The sequence below is a fragment of the Panthera pardus genome, unplaced genomic scaffold (genome assembly GCF_024362965.1).
Source record: "Panthera pardus isolate Hobbes unplaced genomic scaffold, ASM2436296v1 HiC_scaffold_12, whole genome shotgun sequence".
In the NCBI taxonomy this organism is placed as follows: Eukaryota; Metazoa; Chordata; class Mammalia; order Carnivora; family Felidae; genus Panthera; species Panthera pardus.
The window spans coordinates 113888765-113907965 of NW_026526677.1; the positions used below are offsets into that span (position 1 = coordinate 113888765).

The 19201-nt window shown below is 46.3% G+C and overlaps 2 long non-coding RNA genes across 2 annotated transcripts; one reads left to right on the forward strand and one right to left on the reverse strand.

The window, feature by feature from the left end:
• Positions 1-976: 976 nt before the first annotated feature.
• On the reverse strand, positions 977-1488 carry LOC109257541 (uncharacterized). Its single transcript, XR_002076013.2, has 2 exons — positions 1410-1488; positions 977-1160 (listed from the first exon to the last, which is right to left on the reverse strand). It is a non-coding gene; the product is annotated as an uncharacterized LOC109257541 (long non-coding RNA).
• Positions 1489-2421: 933 nt separating this feature from the next.
• Positions 2422-9206, forward strand: LOC128776228 (uncharacterized). Its single transcript, XR_008421338.1, has 3 exons — positions 2422-2602; positions 8790-8882; positions 9077-9206. It is a non-coding gene; the product is annotated as an uncharacterized LOC128776228 (long non-coding RNA).
• Positions 9207-19201: the final 9995 nt, after the last annotated feature.

The window sequence follows — 19201 nt, forward strand, 5'->3', positions numbered from 1 at the left end:
ATGGAAGCTGCCACAGTGAAAAGTCCTCTGAACCCTCCCCGCATCACTGCATCACTCAGGATTCACAACCCTGAGAAAGAGAATTTCATGTCTGAGCTCGGATCACGTACTCATATGCTAGTTTCCAAAGAGCAAGAAGGGGTGTCTGGCCCTTCTTCCACTTCCACAGAGGGGTTCCTGCCTTCTACCAAGACTCACTCAGTGGAGGGCTCATTCCAAATATGAGCAGGGCAGGATCTCCCCAAAGGTGACCGTGACTTTGCTTGAAACTGCATTAAATTAGGGAAAAATTGTTACCTTTAAATATTGAAGACGATTCATCTCACTATTAATTCAACTCTTTCTTTATACCCTTTGCTGGAGTTTTAAATTTTCTTCTGTAATGATCCTGTGAATTTTTGTCTCTTAAGTCCTTGATATTTTGCGGTTTGGTTGTTGTTGTTTTGGTATTTTATTGTCTACTATCTTCTTGACTTTATTATGGCTGATATTGAGGGGTGCTACTGATTTTTGGGCATTGGCCTTATAATATTGACCTTTCTTATTATTTCCAAAAGTCTGTTGGTTTTTAGTCTTCGTGTAAATGATCACAATAGTTATGACTGTGATGATCTCATCTCTTTCCATCCAATCCTTGTATTTCTTAGTATTCTTTCCTGTCTTATTACATTGGCCTGAACCTCCAGTGTTATGTAGAACATTACAACAGCATGTATCTTGCATTGTTCCAGATCTTAAAGGGAATGCTTTTCAAGTGTTTCCAGGTAAAAAGATAAATACTTTTCTATCCCATTGAGGAAGTTTCTTTTTGTTTCTAGTTTTCTACTAACTTACATAGTAAATAAGATGCTTTTTGTGCATCTGTTGAAATGTTCCTAAGTATTTCCTTCTTTAGCTTGTTAGTATATGAAATTACATTAATAGTTTTTTTCTAATGTAGTATTTTTCTCCTTACACTCCTAAACGTTAACCATAATTTATCACAATATAGTATATTCTTTTAGTCATTGAATTCAGTGAGCTAGTCCACATTAGGATCTTTGCATCAGCATTCACCAGTGAGACTGGACTGTAATCTACTTCTAGTGTACTGTTTTTCATCAAGTTTTCATATGAGAGTTAAATTGGCTTCACGAAAGGCAATGGCAATCTTATCCTTCCTAAAGAAAAGAAATAATAAAACTAAGGTTACAAATCAGTAAGATGGAGAATTTTTGAAAGTAAAAACGATTACCCAAATTCCAATTCGTTCTTTTAAAAAGAGACAGATAACCAGTTGCCCACACTCCTCTCCTGGTAGTTATTAACAGCAGCCCCCGTCACCCACAAGGCCTTACCCACGGGGTGAGCCTGCCACGACGGACGTGGGTTTGATGCTGTGCATGAGCCGAATCACAGGGTAAACTTACCTGGTCTGTCTGGGTTGTAGGCTTCTCACTGGCAGTGTAGAAATCGTAACGTTCGCCTCACTGGGAAGCTGGAAGTGCAAAGTAAACTCTTAACATCTACACAAAAGTAAGTTGACTCCAGCACCAGTGACTGCCGTCCCTGCGATCCACGAAGCGGAGCCAGGATCCCCGCCCCCAGACTGCACAGAAGAATCCCAAAGCCATCTTGACCAGAGGCAGGGGACCCCGTGTGAGGCCACACCACCACGAAGTGACAGAAAAGATACGTGTTGGTCTCCTCCCCCCAGTTCCTGGCACAGGCCTCCTGATTGATACCCTGGTAATGTCCTGGCTGATCGGAGTGTCTTTTACTTGTATGAGGTGACCCCAGGGGGGGGTCTCCTTTCACCACAAAGACCAAGCCAGGATTAGGAGCTTGAAATTTCAGCACCCTCCCCCTCCATTCTCTCGGGAAGGGAGAGGGGCTGAAAATGGACTGATCATGCCTAAAGCAAGGGGCTCAGGGGGCTCCCATGTCGGTGAACACATCCACATTCAGGGAGGGTGACACCCCAACTCCAGAAGCTCCTGTTCTGGGGCCTCCCAGAACTCACCCCACACGACTCTTCGTCTGGCTGTTCATCTGCACCTTTGTCGTGTCCTTTAACAAGCGGGTAAACGTGTTTCCCTGAGTTCTGAGAGCTGCCCTAGCAAATGCTTTACTCTGACGAGGGCGAGCGTGCGATCGCGAGATGTCCAGCCAAGGGGGACAGAAGTCGCGAGGACCCTGGGGACCCACCCCTCATGACCCACAACTGAAATGGGGGTTGAGGAACAGAGTCCCGGGACTGAGCCCTGACCGGGTGGGATCTGAGGCCTCCTCAGGGACACAGCGTGGGGCTGAGTGAAAACGTGGGACACGCAGCTGGACGTTGGGGAGAACCGGTGTCAGAAACGCGTGTGGGCATGCGCACACGTGGGCGGGCGGGAGCTGACGGCGGCAGGCGGGCGGGGAGAGGGGCGCATGCGCACGGGCCAGCGGGACCCAGGACGCTGCAGGCCTCCAGACGCAACGCGAGGGGTTCCCCTGGGACCAGCTCCTTCAGCGCCGGGGTTTCAGAGCTTGGGCCAATATTCCAGCGTCCTAAATGTGTCAGGGAAACTGCCAGAAGCGGCGGAGCCGACAGCACGGTGCCGACGAGGACCACAGGCAGGTGAGGCCACGTGGGCCCGAGCGGCCCCAGGGCGTGACTGGAGGGGGTGCGAGCTGCTGGGGCGGCGGACGCTGGCCCTCTTCCGCCCGAGGTGCCGGCAGCTTGGAGGCCACGTGACGCTGCCCCACGGGGGAGGGCCACGAAGAGAGGTCATGATTCTCGCGTCCCCAGGTCTCCGGTCTTAGCTGCAAACCTGCAGCGGATCCCGGCTCGGGGCTCAGGCTTGTATCTGCGGGTCTCTCGGGGGTGGCCCTTCCGCACCGGTTTTCCCCGCCCTTCCACCTGCCGCGGGCCCCGACCCCGCACCGCTCACCGGTGACCGGGCCGGCCGGGAGGTGCCTTCTCTCCCATCTCGTCTTGATGCGCTTTATCTCGGGAAGGAGACCCTTGCGGCACGGAAGGGAGTCCCCTCTTCCGTCTTACTCTCCAGGGGTGCCGGTGGGACACGGACGGCATTGCTCACGCGTGTGCGAGGACCTCGGGGTCACCGCAGGGCCACCAGCCAGGCCGCGGTACCTGTGCCCCTGCCCCGGCCCCGAGAGGGTTAGCGCCGGCTCGCTGGGAACAGGTCTGGTATTCCCCGCCCCCGCCCTCTGGACAGGCTGACCCCGCCGCCTCCCTCCGGGATTCGCCCTCCTTCAGTCCTTCCTCCACTTCAAGGCTCAACCCCAAGGTCAGCTCTGCTGTGAACTTTGCCTCCGCTCTCCCCTGTCCTCTCCCATCTTCCCTCCTCACTTAGTATCTGTGGTTGCCAGTCTCAACGTCCTTATCCAAATGTCTGTCACAACACCCGTGACACTTTATTCTCTCTAGCTGATTGTGGCTGTGTCCCTCCAATGGACTGGAGCCTCCTTGAGGGCAAGGACTTGGTCAAAGTTCTTCTGTAACCCAGTCAACATAATAAAGTAGCCAGCACATAATAGGTCACACTTGGTTTCTTTTATCCCCTCTGCAGCCAAATGTAGAGGAAAGTCAAAACCTTTTTTCAGAACAATTAGAGATTGCGCCGTTTCCACCCTATTTACCACTTCCTCTCTTCACCAGATGTCTCAGGAAAGAATAAACAAAGTCAGGCAGAAACTCAATTTTTTGGGTACAGACATGTATATGTTTCAAAAGGGTAAGCAATTACATCTTCCTTACAAAAGGAATTCTGTCTTAAGGCGACAGAATAAAATAGGTAAAAAGGGGATTGTGAGAGTTACTTTGCATTTAGTTCAACATCTACTTGTGAATAAGTCAGTTTGCAGATAATCCAGTTGAATTGCTGGTTTTCAAACCCATTTTCCTAAAATGGATCTGCTTCTTTGTAACTGGGAACTTCCTGGAATGTGGACCATAAACACATAACTTATTTTCATGTTAATGACAAACTTATTTGTCAGCCATCTGCACCCATTACTTTGGACAGAATCTTCCTTTGTGAACATGCCCCTCAGAGAGTGGTCATTTAAACCAGGAACAGGCACAGTGCAGCCCAGGGTCAGAACCACACCAGTGTATTTCCAGAAAGCTCTAGACTTTATCCTGGGAACACGGCTAACTACAATAGGTCTTTCCTTCCTGTAAACATCCCCACCTTTGATAACCTTCACCAACCTCACCGGTTTTCCGAGTATGGCCTGGCCCTGGCATCATCAGCAACGCCTGGGCCTGGTGACTGGTTAGAAATGCAGACTCTTGAGTTCCAGCCCAGGCCTGCGGGGGCACAAACCCTGCATGTGAGTGACTCCCCACATCCGGTTCCTTTACCTTCAAATGTTTTTAACCTTTTACAGCCCACGTGTCCCCTCACAGCCGTGGGAAAGAGAAAGTCACCCTGCCTCTGGGAGCTGGCCTGGCCCTTACCGCTAGTGAGTGCACAAACAGTTTCGCAGAACATCCTGAGACCGGGCGGCTCCGTGAGCTTGTCTGAACACAGACAAAAACAGGAACATGTCCAAGCCACAAAAATAACCAAAATGTTTTCCATCCTAGCGGAAATGACTGGCCGTTGTCTCTGGGCCAGTGAAAGCTTTAGATTCTGTTTATCCCTGTCCTCGTCCTGTACCCACTCATAGAATTGCCCCTGCTTGAGGACAGCATCCAACCATGTCTCAGTATGACCTAACAGAAGCCGAAATCCTCCCCAAAAAGTCCTTTTCAGTCACTTCCTGCTAACGTGTTGCAGGGTGCACTGTCTCCCTGGATACACTGAGCAATAACCCTGCTTGCTCAGGAGCAGGCGCGAGCCTGGTGGTCTTTGACGGTGCCGACACGGGCGTCATTGCACAACCTTGCTGCTAGTTCCCCTCCCTGAAAAGGTGATTCCCAGTCCAACCCAAGGCAAGGAAGAAACGGAAATACTCTTTAGAAACATTTACAGTAGTGTGAGAGAGTGATTTTATTGAATCTAAAAGTAGGGCATCGGGCTGCGTTTTGTATACCAGTTACTCAAATTTTATTTTCCTGCTCCTCATAATAGTGTCTTACAAGTGATCAGCATTCAGTTTTTAAAAGAGAAAAGCAGTTGGTTCTTCATCACCAGTTGTTTGAGAAGCACGGTCCCAAAACGTTCTCTGATACTTTTCTTTTTCAGCACTGCTCTCATATTAATCTTCTTAAAATTCTTAAGTCACCTTAAAGTTATACCCTTTCTCAGTCATCTTTAGCATTACAATCTCCTCTGTTTTCCAGTTGGAGAGGAAACTAACGTAGTTTGAATATCTATCATATGTTACTAATTATACAAATTTAAATACACTCAATACCCAGGAAAGAATTTTTATTTTATTCTATTGTTTTTAATTTTTATTTATTTTTAAGTAATCTCTACACCCAACGTGGGGCTTAAAGTCACAACCCCAAGATTAAGAGTCGCATGCTTCACCGATTGAGCCAGCTAGGCGCCCCCCCCGCCCCCCCCCCCCCCCCCCCCCGGCCAGGAAAGAATTTTAAATAAGTATCAGCATCCTTTTCCAAAACCTAGTTCCCAATGTTTTTATGGGTGAATTTTTTTTTTTTAAACATCAAGGAACATATATATCGAATGTTATTTAGACAAGAATAAAGCAGGACAGGCTTCCTAATTAATTTTTTAGAGGCTATCTAGTAGAACAAAGCTCATCAATACAGCATTTGAATATTAGAAGATGGTACCATTAGTATTGACGTAAAGGTGCTGTGCCAGACCCTTACTGGGATTGCTTCTTCTTTTTTGGCTGATGTCATCAGGTACCTACTGAGTGTTGGCACTGTTCTCAGCATGCTGCGACCGCATTGGGGCCACCAGCCCTTCTTTCCATTATAAGCATTGTCATCCTTGGCTACAGAAGTAGGGGGACACAGGTAGAGCCGATCAGAACTCCTCACCCCTCTGGTGTCAAGGGCGGCTCCAGAGGTGTGCTTATGGTACACATAGAATATATCCACTTTCCCCAGAATTGTTCTAACTGTAGGTAGCAGGGAAGTAGCCTTTTTTCCTTTGTCGTGCGTCATTAGGATGCAGGACAGACTGCCGGTAAGCCGCCCCCCCCCCCCCCACATGCCTGGAGAGAATCTGTCTGACATAGTAGGTAACAGGTCAGTCCAAACTATGGGGATGCAAAAGATACAAGAGCAAGGGAGAGACTCTCAACACTGTCCGTAGGATTCCCTGGGGCCAGGTCTCCCCTGGAGCCCGCACCCTCCCTTCCCCTTCCTAGGGCTTGGTTTCATTCCTAATTCCCAAATTCCTGTTTTAGTTTAAGGTAGTTCGATTTCTTTTTCTGTCATTTTCCACCCAAAAGCCTTCGCTAGCACAGATCCTCAGTGAGCGGCGGGTGTGGTAGAAGGAGCGAGGGCCAGAGAAGGGACAGGTGCAGCCTTAATCCTGTGACCACTCTTCCCTTGGCCTCTCCGAGCTTCACGCGCTTTGTTTGCAAGCTGGAGTTTGAAACAGCCCACTCCTGAGAGTTCCACTCAAGCTCTGGAAGGGCAGGGAATACGTCTCACCTCCCTTCGTATGTCCCCAGCACTTAACCAATTGTCACAGACTGGGCCCTTCATAAATATTTATTGGATGAAACAACAAATGAAAGTTTAAATTGGGAGGTAAATGCCAGAGCGCTAACGCTCCTACAACGGATGGCGAGCGCATGGGAGGCTCACCTTTCTCTTCCGTGGGAAGACAGAAAAGAATCTGTCTCTACTCGCATCTGCTTGTCACTCGTCCCTAGTAGAAACTTCTGACTCACCATTTCCCCCCAGGCACAGTGCCTGGGAAAGGGCAGCTGGGAGAGTCGAGGCTGCAGAGCCAGCTAGAGGGAGGGAGGCCCCAGGCCGCCAGGAGACTCCTGCGACTACACTTCCTACCCACTGAGGAAGAGGCATGGCTGAAGGAGGAGGGCCAGGAATGATGACTGGTATGTGACCGGCTTCCAGAAGGAAAGAGAGAGGAAGAAAACTAAGAGGACACTGGAATCTCCAGGCCTTTGCTCTTTGCTCTCCCAGGCCCTGGCCCCTGTGTCCTTCAAGGGCTCCTGCAGGGGAGGAAAAAAGTTTTCCACCCCTCTCAGGGTCCCTGGTTGGATCCGGAAAGTAAACCGACAAGGACAGATTAATAGGAGCAAATAATACAAATTCATTTAATAGAAGTTTTACGTGACCTGAGAACTTTCATAGGGAAATGACCAGCGTTTTTACACCAGGTTTGATGGCGAGGGGACAGGGTGGACAAGTGGGTTAGGACAAAGGGGATGAGGGGGTGAGCTGGAGGAGGCCTAGCCAGGCCTGCCTGTTGGGATTCTTCTCCCTCACCCTGGAGGTGAGGCTGCTCCTTCTCTCCTCGTATAGGGAGGACCCCTGTCACTGGAGGGTCTCATGACCTGCATCGGGGAGAAGGGTCAGGGGAGGCCAGAGAGACCGCCCGCTTCTGCCCTCTTCTAACGCTGTCCCTCATCTTTCAGGGTAGTGTGTCCTGAACCCCGTCACTTGAAAACCAGAGGTTGGTTTAGCAAAGGTCCTCATGGAGAAAGCCAGCTCTTTGGCCTGTTTGTATTTTTGCTTTTCTCACTTCCTGTTTAGCCTTTGAAGATTCCTAACTTCATCAATTTGTTGAAGTCTAGTTTTCTAAATGTCCCTTTATCCTTTATCCAACATTTGTATGCGTTTTCGCTGTGAAAGTCAACTGAGGTGTCTAGGATGTTGTATTGTCAGTGACACTGGTAATTCTACTTGACCATTCGCACAGAGTTTCACTGATTTCATTTCAAAAAGGTTCCCTTTATTTAGTGTTCTCTCTCTTTATTATCATGGAAAATCTTAATGTTTTAGTCTACCTGGTCTTTCCTCTCATATTTCATCATTAATTCTAGGGTTTCCCAGACTGCTTAAAACTTTCTGATGTTTAAAGCAAATACGTGCTCAGGAGTGTATACAGTTTTTATAAAACAGTCAGCAAAGTAGGGGCGCCTGCGTGGCTCAGTCAGTCGAGCACCCAACTTCAGCTCAGGTCACCAAGTCACGGTTAGTGAATTTGAGCCTCATGTCAGGCTCACTGCTGTCAGCACAGAGCCCGCTTCAGATCTTCTGTCCTCCCTCTCTCTCTGCCCCTCCCCGATTCACGTGTGCACGCTTTCTCTTTCTCTCAAAAATAAATAAACATTAAAAAAAATAATAATAATTTTAAAAATAAAATAATCAGTCAAACAAAGTAGTTAAGAGCATGAGTTCTGGACGCAAACGTCCTGGCTTTAAATACCCTTTTCCACTTAGCTGTGTGGCCTGTCCCTTGGACTTCCTCGTGTATAAAAAGGGGATGATAATAATAGTACCCCTCCTTGTTGGGGACTGAGTTAGTTAATATATGTAACGTTCTTAGAACCGCCTGCCACTCATAAGAGCTATATTGTGTTGATTTCATTCAAATTATAATTCTGACCAAATTATTAAAATTATTACTGCTATCCAGCACCTGTCAGTGACAATATTTATAAATCAGTAACATTTTTGCATAATCCTAGAGGCTTGAGCCTTACTGGAGAAACCATATGAAACCATGCTCCTAGGAAGCATAGGGAAGCTAGACCTAAGTGTTTTAGACGAAGACAGAAGTAACACTGACCACTTGCTGAGCCAGATGCAACAGTAGGGGTTTTCTATGAATTGTCTCATGTCTTCTTTCTAACATCACTTTGACAGAGGTGCTCTTATTATTCTCATATCCCAGCTGAAGAAATGGAAGTTCTGAGAAACTAAGGGGCTTCCCTGATGCTTGCAGATGAGGCAAGGACAGATGGAGAATCGGGCTTTGGACGCCACAGTGAGTATGTTTAGCCGGGCAGATGCCCAGCCTCACATCTCTGGAGTCAGCACACGCTCGTGTCCCCTGAATTCATGGGTACGGTTCCACGTTGCTGTTGGATGGGACATAAGACACTCCTTTGTCAAATAAGTCCTCCTGGGGCGCCTGCACGGCTCAGTCGATTAAGTGTCCGACTCTTGATTTTGGCTCAGGTGATGATCTCACAGTTCGTGAGTCTGAGCCCCACGTCAGACCTCGCGCTGACAGTGCAGAGCCTGCTTGGTATTCTCTCTCTCCCTCCCTGTCTGCCCTTCCCCTCCCCTCTCAAAATAAATAACTAAACTTAAAAAAAATAAGCTGTTTCCAAAACGTGTGTGTGTATGTATGTGTACACACACACATATTTATCAGTACTCCTCATTCTCATTTCACCGAAGAGGAAACTAGAGCTATACGTCTGTGGCTTGGGCTCCACAATTAGAAGTGGCAGAAATGAGGCCAGAAGTCCGGTCTTCTAACACTTAACGGCAGTGTCATTCACTGTGCCTGTCTTAACCCTGAAGTCAGGCTTTTTCATTGGTGTTTTATAAATACAGTATCTGATTTATTTGATATGGGGAAAATACAAATTGTTTTGTTAATACAGAAACCCAGGGAGTTGAAAATTAGATACTTTATTATTGTTAAACTTATGGTTTACAACAAGCAACAAGACAATTCAAAACCAGACAGTCTGAACATAAGTACCTTCAAAGAAGTAACCTGTATCTAACTATGTTAGATTATAATGCCACTGTCCTTACAGCCATAGCACCTTTCTGATATGCTAGAGGGTCACCTAAGCCATCTGGTTAATAAGAAATAATATTTTAAGCCTCAGTACAACTTCCTTCTTCCACTGAAGCCCACTCACCTGTGAACAGATAGAATACAAAATACAGTATAAATTAAGACCAAGGCCACCCTGAATGAGACCGTGGGTCACCACCTCCTCAGGAGCTCACGTCACCAGTCCCTGAGCTCCAGGCACCCAGCGAGGCCAGCGCTCGGTAACGAGAGTGCACAAGACCCGGAGGCCCTCAGGCAACTCGGATTCCGACGTGTTATCTCTGACACCTGGAGACTGGAGTGTCGCAGCTAGCTGAGCAGCTAAGCCTTCCCTTCCCCCAGCCTGTGGGGGTCCTCGTGTTCCACAAGGAAGGGAACGTGACGTTCTCATCTTCGTGTCCCCAGGACCGGGCACAGAGTCCTAATGCAGAGTGGGCGGGGATACCTGTCTTTGGAACGTTGTAACAGGTGAACGGAGGAATCAGTGAGTTCACGGATGTTGCTGTGACCGTGTGACTGTGTCAGGGACAGGATGGTTCAGACGTGGCATCTTCCTCCTGTGGTCACAGACAAGGTCCATGTGCAAACACCAGAAGATTTCTGTTCACCTCAAACTCAATATAAACCAGTCATATGAGATGTGGCTGATAAAAAATCATGAAATAACTTGCAATTGAGTTAACTGGAGTATGGTGCTCAAAAGGGAGAAAGTTAATAGGGCATCCTTCCCTCCACAGTCACTTCCAAATGTTCCAAATGCCATGCTCAATTCAAAGGGGAGTGAGCTTTCTTTCCCAGACAGACACTCTCCCCGTTGTTCTGTCTTCTTTTCTTCCACTGGCTTGGAGCTTTGTTTGGTCCTCTCTTTCTAGTTCCTTTAGGTGTAAGGTTATGGTGTTTATTTGAGACTTTTCTTATTTCTTGAGCAGGCCTGCATTATTATAAACTTCCCTCCTGGAACCACTCTTGCTGCATTTCAGAGATTTTGGACTGTTATATTTTCATTTTCATTTGTTTATGTGTATTTTTTAATTTCTTCTTTGATTTCTTGGTTGACCCATTCATTCTTAGTAGCATGCTGTTTGCTCTGCCTGTATTTGTGTATTTCCAGAGTTTTTCTTGTGGTTGACTTCAAATTTCATAGCGTTGTGGTCAGAAAAGGTGCATGGTATGACTTCAGTCTTTTTGAATTATTGAGACTTCTTTTGTAGCCTAAAATGCAATCTCTTCTGGAGAATGTCCCATGTGCACTTGAAAAAAATGTGTATTCTGTTGTTTGGGGATGGGCATGTTCTGGATATATCTGTTAGGTCCATCTGGCCCAGTGTGTCATTCAAAGCCACTATTTCCACACTGATTTTTGTCTGGATGATGTATCTATTGATGTAAGCGGGGCATGAAAGGATCCTACTATTACTGTACTACTGTCAATTTCTTCCTTTATGTCTGTTAATATTTGCTTTATGTATTTAGATGCTTTCATGTTGGGTGCATACGTATTTACTATTGCTACCTCCTCTTGTTGGATTGTCCCCTTTATCATCATGTAGTGACTTTCTTTGTTTCTTGTTACAGTCTTTGTTTTAAGGTCTATTTTGACCAACATAAGTATTGCTAACCCAATTTTTTAAAAAAAGTATAATATAACCTCAAGATTGAGTTAACGGTAGCATGGTGCTCAAAGGAAGAAAAGTTGGTAGAGGATTCTTCACTGCTGTGGCCACTTCCCAGGCATTCCAAATGCGATGCTCAATTCAGAGGGCAATGATCTTTCTTTCCCAGATAGACCCTCACCCTCTTGTTCTGTCTCTTCTACCCACAAAAATCCTTCTCATCCTATCTTCCATCTCTCCATTGTCCTCAGAATTCTCTCCTGTTCCACAATACCACTCCCCACAGCACCAATTTATTTCTCTTTCCCCTAAAGCCCTGTTATGTTACGGTGCTTATCTTTTTTACCTAATTTTTTCATTATTTATTTACACCTTATTTATCAAAAGAACACAAACTGCAAAGCACTGATCAAAGGCAATTGATTTTTATTATTTTTGCTGTACTTGCTCCCATGTGAATTTCATAGCATTCGATTGCGATCTTCTAAAGGCCAGTGAGAGACCTTTGTCATTTCTTTCTTTTTAAATTACACACCACACCAAGCTAGTTGTTCTGGGAGAAGAACAGAAGTTACTTATCTTACCGTTGATTCAGACATCTACAAGCCACGACAAGAGGAAGCTGATACACTGGCCAGGAACAAGAGCAAACATTCTCACCAAGCCAGAAGCTGGGTTTTGCAACATCTCTTAGTTTATAGATCTATAGATATATTTTCATGTACATAAATAAGAGTTAAGCAACTAAGGATGTAAACACGTCGTTCCCAGAAGAGGAAATACAAATGCCTAATAAAATAACCAAAGGTGTGCTGTCTCAGTTAATAAAAAGAGAAATGCAAATTGAACAAAATGAGACTCCATCACTTGCCTATCACGTTGGCAAAAGACAAAGAGGTAATGTTCAGTGTCAGCAAGAGTGGGAATATAAATTTGAAAGTACATTTCACAATGCTGATCAGAATTTTTAAAACACACATGCTCTGACTGAATAATCTCCTTGCTAAGAATACACTCCTCAAAATCACTTTTTCCGTGTCGCCAGGATATTGGCTGAGGGATGCGCGCAGTGCCGTAAATTTAAATTAGGAGAAATCAGAGATAACCTAAATATCTGTCAAAATAATTAATTTTTTGTTTTTAAATTTTTTTTTTTTCAACGTTTTTTATTTATTTTTGGGACAGAGAGAGACAGAGCATGAACGGGGGAGGGGCAGAGAGAGAGAGGGAGACACAGAATCGGAAACAGGCTCCAGGCTCCGAGCCATCAGCCCAGAGCCTGACGCGGGGCTCGAACTCACGGACCGCAAGATCGTGACCTGGCTGAAGTCGGACGCTTAACCGACTGCGCCACCCAGGCGCCCCAATAATTAATTTTAAATAAACTATACCCATGCACTGATGCCACGCTGTCCTCGCAAAGGAGGAAGCATATCTCTTTGTGTAGCTATGGAAACATGATCACAATATATTGTCCAATTAAAAAAGCAAGTTGTGAAACAATAACTACAGTGTAATTCTTTTTTGTGGAAAAAAACCTGTTGTATGTTTCCATGTTCATATAATTGCATGTACAAATCTCTGCATAACTGTATGTGCAAAAACACACATACAAACAAAAACAGAGGTCTGGAGAGAAAAAACCTAACACCTGTGGTTACCCCTAGGGAGGTCAAACAGGAAGGACTTTTTTTCTTACAGACTTCTGTGTATTGTTTAAATTGTCTTTCAACTTTCATGTGATACTTACGACTCCTTTTGAAATAGAAAATAAACCTAGTAAAAGTAGAGGCTTTTAAACGTTGTTATAAAATGTTTGAATATTCAAGGAAGCAGTGATCAAACTTCAGAGACTTCATGCATGAAAAATCTCTTTATTTTAAGCATTCTTTAGAACTCTGTGCTCACAAAATTATTCACATATATTTGTGTCAGTTACAGAAAACTGAAACCCTGTGTGGTAGCCCAGAACAGTCCCTTCCGTGTGGTAGATGAGGTGAAAGGAACTAAATTAAGAAAAACTTCTCTGGCACTTTGCTTTTAAAGCATTGACAACCCAAGTGTAGGGCTCTCAGAAACAATTCACCCGATCATTGGTTGATGCGAGGGGCCCCAAATTCAAATGCCACAGGACAGGCAAGTCAGGTAGCAACATCAGTGAGGCCAGCTGGGAGTAAGTAAAGAGGGAGGGATGTTTGGGGCGAGCACTGTCTCTAGCTAGTTGGGACTACATCTTTCAATGTTTCAAGAGGAATTAGACATGAGAATTTTTTATCACGATACTCCTGGGCTTTACATTTTAGCAACAAATTATTTAAAATCTTAAGTGCTATGTTGGTAAACTGCAAAAGCCAAACAAAACACCTCTCCCCGCTGGACTTGGCCCGCAGTCTCCCACTTGCCATATTTGGGCTCCACTGTCCTCGCGGAGTCTAGGGGACTAGTTACAACACATCCTTCATGGCCCACATAGGCTTGCTCTTCTTTCATGAGCCCTTCGGCATGGTGTTCTAGAACATGAGTTCAAAGATAGTTTAGATATTTCTAAATCACTAACTGGAATCACATAATATTTGTCTTCTATATCTGGCATATTTCACTTAGCATGTTTCCAGAGCCCATCCATGTTTCAGAACTTTGTTCCCTTTTGCGGCTGAAGAATATTCCATGGTATGGTGTATAGTGGGATTGTTTTCTGAAGTAGGCTCCACGCCCAACCCAAAATCAAGAGCGCACGCTCTACGCTCTACGGACTGAGCCAGCCAGGCACCCCGTGCATACTGGTCCTCATTTCCCTTTCCAGCAGGACAGCATCTAAATAAAACTCGTGGAACTTCCGAAGTCTGAGAAAGTTCAAGGTGTCTTTTGTTATGTTAACGAGGTGGTTTTTGGAAAGTCCCTCAGTCACTAGAGCAAGATAACTCGTTGCCAGGGGCACCAGCCAGGTGACTCACGGAACGGGGGGACTGCAGTCCCAGCCCCTGACCTCCAGGGAGGGGAGAGGGGCTGTAGGTAAAAACGCGGCCCACAGGTGATGATTGCATCACCGTACCTATGTAATGAAGCCTCCATTAATACCCAGAAAGGACAGGGTTCAGAGAGCATCCCGGTTGGTAAACACTGTGGAGATCTGGGGGCCAGTGGCTCCCTGGAGCAGGCGAAGCCCCGTGCTCTATCCCCATTCCTTGCTCTGTCCTTTTATAGTAAGCCTGTCTGGTGGTTCCTGAGTTCTGTCCTTTTATAGTAAGCCAGTATTCCAGTGACTAAAGGGGTTTCCTGAGTTCAGTGAGCCACTCCAGTAAATCGAACCCAAGGACAGGCCCTTGGAACCTCTGATTTATAGCCAGTCGGTCAGAAGCACGGCTAACAACCGGGGTGACGGGCAGCTGGCCACCGAAGTGTGTGTATTGGGGGTGGGGGAATTGAACCCTTCACCTGTGCCATCTGAAGCTCTCTCCAGGTCGGTAGTGTCAGAGGTGAATTAAACTGTAGCGCATACAGCTGGTGCCTGAGCATTGCTTGTTGGTGTAGGGAACTGAGTGTCGAACATTTTCCATGCGTTTACCACATTCGGTTTATCTGTTCCTTTGCTGATGGACGCTCGTTTCCCTTTGTCAATATTGTGAAAAATGCTGTAAATATTGGATTTACAACATCTGAGTCCATTTTTCATTCCTTTGAGTATATACCTGGGAGTAAAATTGTTGGGTAATAGGATAATCCTGTATTGGACTCTGGGGAACTGCCAATCTGTTTTCCACGCCATCTGCAGCATTTTACATTACCACCAGCGGCGCATGTAAATCCCTTGTTTTTACGATGGAGAAGTCAAGAGTAAAACTGGTTAGATAGCTTGACCTCATACACGGTAAGTCAGCTGCAGGGCTGAGATCAGAAACAAATACTGAAGTCCCAGGACGATCTTCTTTCCGAGGTTGACCTCACCAAGATACGAGTCATATGATCAGGCAAATGGCAGCGATGTCTGCACAAAGACCGGACCTTTGGAAAGAGTCTCCTTAATATATCTGGGGGAAAGAATTTGAATAAGTTTTGGATTTCGCTCTCCATCATAGAATTTTGTTTTATTGTTTTCTTCCTCGGGTCTAAACTCAAGAGAAGATTAAATCATGCTTATCTTTCATCTAGTGCCCAACCAGGTGCCCAACACATTTTTTATCATTATTACACTTACAGTTCTAAAATTAAGGCTTAAAAGTATTACGTTATATGTAAAAATTTTAACTTTAGAAAAATGGGAAAATTAACAAAAGTGGAAAGGAAAAAAAAAAAGATTACCTGGAGAACTATCACCCCTGAGTGCTTTTTCCCCTTGCTTTTTTTTTTTTTTTTTTTCTAAGAATGGTGTTTTTTGTTTGGTATATATGGTGGAATTGTAGAATCTTCAAGTTTAAGAAAATTATTACAGTTTGGGAGAGGCAAACTTAAAAAATAGAACAGGAAAAAGAGCTATTCATACCCAGCAAACCACAGACAAACCCTCCTACCAACTCAGCAGGCCTCATAGTCTTATGACATCCCTTTTGGTGGTATATTATTACTTATGTGTCCTATGGAAAACTTTCATTTATCCAAATATAAGAGCCTCAAGAGTTTGGCCACAGCTTATACCATTCTTTTCCTTCCTCCATGATGTCATTACAGTAGGTGCCCCTCAAAGAACTTGTGGATGATTTCTACTGACTTCACATCACCTTTGAGGTTAATACTCCCCTGAGTCTCGGATAAGGGGTGACCCAACCCAGTCCCTGAAGGGCTTCCCGTTCCGTGTAAGAAATTAGTTCAGTAATCACAGGCCGTTTGAACGTCATCCGAATCTTTGCCTAACTTGAAGAATACTGAGTGTAATTCCACATGTAACGTAATAGCGCTTCATCCACTTGGCCCCATCCATCTCTCTGGGAGTCTTCAGCCCACAGGTGACTCAAAGCCCCGGTCTCAAAAGCGTCACCGAAAACTCCCTCTAAATGTCATCCCTGTGTTTCTTCGTTTTGCTTTTCTTTTGCTTCTTCCGACCAATAAATTATAGCCCTTTGCATCATCTTGGTATCCGTTCTTGCTTCTTTGGCTCAGCCCCTCTCTCCTGGGCCACTGCTTCTGCTTAAAGAAAGGTTCAGGATGGGGCTGGCACACTCCCCCCTCTCCTGGAAGGGGACTTAGGAGTTAGTTAGGACTGGGGGGAAGGCCTGGGAGAAATCACAAATGCCTATAATGTATTACCTTGCTTTTATTACATGATGAAATTCTCATATATCATGTATTATTTGTTTGGGGTGGGCTACATGAAAGGTCTTGGGAAAAATTACGTGGCCACTTGAAAAGGTACAGTGATGAGTTTTCTTTGACGATGGAGGCCACTGCCTCCCTACCGTCCCTTCTTCAGGATGTCACCTTGAGGACACAGCAGACCTGGTAAAAGTGGCCTGAGCTTGTGATCTCACAAAGCAAAGTCTTGGGCCTCCTGACCCCTGAAAGTGTAAACACTTACTGAGTCAGCTCACAGTCTCCCTCGGGTATGATGAGACCATCACAGGGTCTATCCTCTCGTCTCTCCTGCCTCTCCCCTACTTTCTGTATAAATTTACGTGAAAATCTCTCCAGACTCTGTAGTTACTTGTAGCTTACACCCATGCTATCGCTGATCATGCCTACCCAGCATTGAAACCATGCTCTCTTTCTCTTCTGTGTTGTTACAGAGGGGGCTTTTGTTGGAATCTTTCTGTTCTATTTCCCCAGCATTGCAATGATCCTCCAACAACCAGTTTCGTCTCTTCAGCTATAGTTCTTACGTCCCGTCTGCTGTCACTGCAAGTGATACCCCACGTGCACCTCTCCTGGGTGACAGTGGACTTCGGTAACGCCCAGCGCTGCCCAGACAGAGCACCGCTGACCACGGAGACACCAACACACGATCATCGAAACTTGGTTCTACCGTGGCTCGCTCTGCCCGCGTTCTGGAGAGAGGCTGTCTTGCGGGACTTAGAGACGACAGAGGGACGTTGAGGCCAAGTTCTGAGAATGCGTGTGGCCATTCCAGGGAATGGGACGTGGAGCTATCGCCCACCCAGGTGCTCAAGCCACAAACCGAGGGGTCAGCCTTAATCTCTCTTTCTGTCACCTGCCACGTGCAACCGACTCCACACCCAGTCCACATCCCAAACCCATCTGCGGCTTCCGTTGTCGCCACTTCTATGGTGGTTGGAGACGCCACGCAGTAGGCCTCGGACAAGATTCCCCGTTTCTACTCTTGTTCCTTTAGAAAGCTGGTGTAGTCTTTTTTATTTTTGTATTTTTTAAATTTTTAAAAATGTTTATTTATTTTTGCAAGAAAGAGAGCCAGGGAGGGGCAGAGAGAGAGGGAGACACAGAATCTGAAGCAGGCTCCAGGCCCTCAGCTGTCAGCCCAGAGCCTGACACGGGACTCGAACTCCTGGCCGGTGAGATCATGACCTGTGCTGAAGTGGGCAATTAACCGACTGAGCCACCCGGGAGCCCCTGGCGTAGTCTGTTTTAAAAATATAAATCATAACATATCACTTTGCCAATTCTCGAATGGCTCTCCATCATATGTAAGTTAAAATCCACACTTCTCGCCTGAATAACCCCAACCCTCATCTTGTGCTTCTCTGCCCTTACTCACCAAGCTCTGGCCACAGTGGCTTCCTCTCTGCTCTCCCAACACCCCAGGCTTGGTTGAAATGTACTTCCCTTGGTTTTTTCACAGGCCTCCTTTTAAGGACTCAGCTTGACAGTTACCTTCTTAGAGAAAACTCCCCTGAGTACCTGTCCTGAAGGAACCACCCAGTTCCACATCACACTGCTGTTTCCTCAGCACAGCGCTTACTTCTGGCGGGGCCTTGTGTGTATGTGTGTGCCTTCAGTCTCAAACTTCTGTGGAGTGGATGAAAGCTAAGGCCTATTCCTCCATCTCCCCGGTGGGAGACAGGAACTACTGAGCAGGGGTCAAGACTGTCAGAACTTTGTGGGGTGCACGGTGGCTCAGTCGGTGAGGCATCTGACTCCGGGTTTTGGCTCAGGTCATGATCTCATGGTTGTGGGCTCTGGCCCCACATTGTGCCCTGTGCTGACAGCTCGGAGTCTGCTTGGGATTCTCTCTCTCCCCGTCTCCCTCTCTCTCGCTCCCTCCCTCTCTCCCTCCCTCTCTCTCTCAAAATAAATAAACATTAGATAAAAAACTGTAATGACTTTATTTCAGATTTTTTTTAACTTCCTCATCATAGCTATTTTATCTTTTGTCAATTTCTTCATCATGATTAGCCCTGAAACTCTGGCCACAGAAAGGGCTTATGATCCGTGCAGCTGGCAGCGGTGGCCTGGGGACTCGCGACCATGTCCATATGCAGGCTCGAGGAAGGAAGGGCACCGAAGAGCCGGGGTGGTCAGCTGTGACTTGAACGAGGAAAGGAAAGTGAGCCGAATCCCCGTGGCCTCCTCCAGAGAAGGTCTGACAAACAAGCAGGGACTAACCGTGAAAGAGCTCAGGGGGCTTCCCCGTGTCCACCGCCAGAAACCTCTGATCTCGTATCTCCTCTTCCTCCCATCCTCACGACATGATCCTGCCCGGATCGCACACCGAAAACTCCCCACCCCCTCCTCTCCCCCAGACAAGTGCTGTGGTTTCAGACACAGCTCCCCCCTCCCTTTTGGAGAATTCATTCCTTCTAAACTGTCGTCTGCCCGGAACTTTCTTCTCTGATCTCCTGGTTTGGAGAGCAAAACCCAGTTGTGTAGGAGTTTATGGTCTCTGCCATTGGATCTTCACCTTTACTTGGTTTTTGCTTCTTGTGTTCTTTCTTTTGCTCTTGTCTTAATGCACGAATCCTGCAGAGCATTGAATACAAAATAGACACCCAG